The 3,994-nt window shown below is 38.0% G+C and overlaps 1 pseudogene; it reads right to left on the bottom strand.

Moving 5' to 3' along the window:
- Nucleotides 1–2,667: 2,667 nt before the first annotated feature.
- On the bottom strand, nt 2,668–3,245 carry LOC133072755 (AP-1 complex subunit sigma-2-like; annotated as a pseudogene).
- Between the last annotated feature and the right edge of the window lie 749 nt (nt 3,246–3,994).

Genomic DNA, 3,994 nt, shown 5'->3' with positions numbered 1-3,994 from the left:
AATTGGGTTGCCATTTCCTTCTGCAGGGCCTCTTCCCAACCCAGGGATGGAACCCGTGTCTCCTGCATTGGCAGGCAGATTCTTTACTGCTGAGCCACCAGGGAAGCCCAATGTGAAAGTAATTAATGGTTAATGTGAGGATGAGCCCCAAGCCCAGAATGGTGATCATCCCAGGCAAACCGGGCCATAAACACAGTTGGTTTAACATTCATAAATCAAGCAGTATACTATACGCTGTTTACAAAATGAGGGAGAAAATTAAATGATCATTTCAATAGATGCAGTAAAATTATTTTTAAGATTCAAAGCTTATTTTGAATAAAAGTCTTAGTGGCCAAAGATAAGAAGGGGACATCTCTGATCTGATCAAAGGAACTGTGGTGAACTGAGTTGGGGTCTGGGAGATATTTACACCCTAACCCCAGCCTGTGACTGTGTTATCTTATATGGAAAGGGGACTTCACAGACCTGGCTAAGGACCTTGAGATGGGAAGATAGTCCTCTATTATGCACATGAGCCAATAAAACCCAAGGATCCCTACTGAGGGAGGCCTGAGAGGGGGAGTAGCTGCAGATCCAGGGCTGGGGTGGTGTCAGAGACTGGAAGGTGCTGCTGCTGGGGGTGAAGAGGCTTTGCTAAATATTAACAATCTGGCAGTCATTAACCCAGAAATTATGCTTAGTCACTTTGGAGTGTGCCTAAGCTTATAAGAGTTTTGTTTTGTTGTTCATCTTTAAACATACCTATGAGAGATCCTGGTTCATAGATACTGATTAAAAACTACTTCTTCATTCATTTAAAATTTACTCAACCAACTTTCATTGAAATCATAAAGCTAGTAGGACTTGAATGTATGATATCTAATACCACACAATCCCTATTTTCAACCTGCCTAGAGAGATCACAAGTTTGGGCTTTGTCTATTTTTTAGTAAAATTTTTGGCATATAGTAGATGCTTAAAAGATTTATAGTAGTTTCACTTTCTCATGTATAAAATGATTTTAGATCAGTATGTCTCACACACAAGTTTTAGGTATACTAATAAATGTGTATAATAGAAGGGTGTTTTAATGAAAAGAACAAGCAAAACATAATAAATCAACAAAATAAAACTTTGAGAAATATAAATACTGGCGCTAGTGATAAAGAGCCTGCCTGCCAATGCAAGAGATATAAGAGACACGAGTTTGATCCCTGCATTGGGAAGATCCCCTGGAGGAGGAAAAGGCAACCCAATCCAGTATTCTTACCTGGAAAATCCCATGGATAGAGGAGTCTGGCAAGCTATAGTCCACAGGGTCACAAAGAGTTGGACATGACTGAGGTGACTTAACATTAATTCATTTTTAAGAAAGTCACAGTGTATGTAAATATATTAAAGGTTCTAAGGAATCAGATATGATTAAATAAATAAATCTGTTCAGTATTTCATAAAGTTCCCAAATCCAGAAAACCTTTTAATAGTTATATATCTTATAGGACAATACTTTATAGATTATTAATTTTTTTGTGTGTATACATTGAACATTTATTACAACTAATTGGCAATGTGGTAAGACAGTGCTCATGTGGCCTGAATACTGGCCGCAATCTCAACAAAGCTTAATCCAGCCCAGCAGATACAAATGAAAAGTGTAAACTGTGAAGACGTTTGCATACGTAGAAGTATGTATAAAAATGACATTGAAACAACTGAATATCCTTTAAAAATATAGCACCCACTAATGCCATTTTACTTCATTCAACTCACACTTTCATGAGAGGTGGTATCTGTTTTTATATTTAGGACTTCCAATACTAGGCAGTGCCATGGAAAGGAAGGAAGCTGCCCTAAAGTTTGCTGCACTTCTAAGTGGAGGGAAGCAAGAGGGGAGTAAAATCAACTTGGCTGTAACAAGCACCCCAGAAGGAACATTCGTGCTTTAAACAATGGTTTATTCAACACTTTGTGAAAAGAGCAACACATTTTCCATAAGATACTGTTATTAAGAAGCCCTGGTAAGTCAACCTTTCCATTTTATTTGGGAGGCATCAAAAACAATCCAACTAAGTGACTAAATGATTATGACCACAAAAAATTTATCTGAGGAGTCAAATGTTGCTTGGCCTTAAAAATAGCATGTTTACTATTATGAAACAGCTGATCTCTGTTCCTTGTCCCAGGTTTGGAATGCCTATGAAATATTTCTTATCGTAAAACAGCATCATTCCATTAGTCTTTTGTGTATTCCCTTTGTTTTAAGGTGTTTACTTTCTAGTAAGGTTCTTTGGTATAATTTAAGTTTTAACATAGAGTGAAATTTTCATTCATTTGATATGTGACATGTCAATTCCCTTTATTTGCATATATACTGAAATGCAGTGGTCTTTGGTTTCATAAAACCAGGTTTCACATGATTCTTTTGGCCAAAGAGAATAATAAATGTATATTGCCTGATTGTGTCATACTCATAGATACACATAATCGAGGTAATGATGATAACCTATTGAAGAGAAACAGACCTATGAACTTCAAAATAGCCAGAAAAAGTAACTTTTTTTTTTCCTGCATTCATTCTAATTCATACTTAAGTCCCTTGTTATCACTTGTTTAACCAAAGTTCCCTTTAGTTAAGTTAGTTAATAAAAATTGTGTAGGCCTGAATGAAGCAGCTTGGCAGAACAGTAATACTGACAAGACATCATCTTACACCATTAGCTAACATGGGCATGAAGGCAGTGACCATCTACAGTGTGTGAAATGCCACAGGAAGTCATCACCAGGGGAGGAGAATTATGTCAGTCCAGTTTCTTCAAGAACACTATGTGGGGTTTCAGCTTCCTCCTGCAGTAGATCAGTCTGCTGAATTGCTTTAAGGACATTCTTCTTGGATATTTCCTGAACTTCTCCTCCCAAAAGAAACTCAACCAAAATAAAATAAGCCTTCTCAAAATTAAGAATGGTATCAAGTTCACAAACACTGCCAAGATACTTGTCAAGTAATTCCACATAACGATGAACTATTTCCAGGGTAATTAGTTCATTGTCCTGATCCTCAATAGCGCAGCAAAAATACAAAATGGCATATCTTTTGTAAACAATCTTCAGATCTCTCTACTCAAGAAAGCAGCACATTTTAGGTTTCCGTGCTAAAACGGTTTGAAGAAGTTCTCTTGTGATCTTTTTCTTCTGTTTGATAATGGGACACACCATCTCTGCAGTCGAAGCTTTCCCTGGCGACTAAAGAGCAACATAAACTGCATGGCGGCCGCGGCGACTTGAGGGGCAGCCCCTGTCACTGAGCTGAGGAAGAGAAGCTGTTTTGCTGTCACTTTATAGACAATTTTTAGGAAATGCAGCGTTCTTAAAGTCTCTTGATTAAGAGACTTAAGTATTTTTAGATGACTGTGTTTCCAAGTCTTTAGGAAAGACCTTTGTACTGTTGGAGAGGTCAGCTATTAGAACGCCTGGTGCCCCCATTGCTGGTCTGATGGAATAGCCCTTAGCCAATTGGATGTGCAATGAAATAAGTTGGTATGTTAAATATATGACCATAACCTTCTGTGCTGATTGACTGGATAAGAATAGGCGTGTGACTCAAGGGGTTCCCTGTCATAATCCATTCTTGGTCAATTAGTTTCATTCTCTAAGGAATTTGAGTTAAAGAATATTGGGTAAATATTTACAGCTGAAACTTGGAGCTCATTACATAAAGCGGAGTTGGCCAAGTGGTGCAGAGCATGTTTAAAAATCATAGTTGACTATTTATGGAGCACGCCATGTCCAAGTGACTAGAATTCCCCACTCCCTAGCTTATATCATTTGCTTTATTCATTTAAAGTAGATTTCTGACCTCCATATACATTTGTTTGCATTCCATGAAGGGGAGGACATCTAAGGTGGCTGGGCTGCCATATGCAGCCTTTAGAAATTAAAGAAGTGTCAAAACGTTGGTATTTGGGCTGGCTTTCTGGTCATTCACCTGAACACCAGAAGAAAGAAAAAGGCAGTT

Source organism: Dama dama, chromosome 18, assembly GCF_033118175.1.
Source record: "Dama dama isolate Ldn47 chromosome 18, ASM3311817v1, whole genome shotgun sequence".
In the NCBI taxonomy this organism is placed as follows: Eukaryota; Metazoa; Chordata; class Mammalia; order Artiodactyla; family Cervidae; genus Dama; species Dama dama.
Note: the sequence above shows the minus strand (reverse complement) of the source record. Positions and strands in the feature narration are given on the sequence as shown.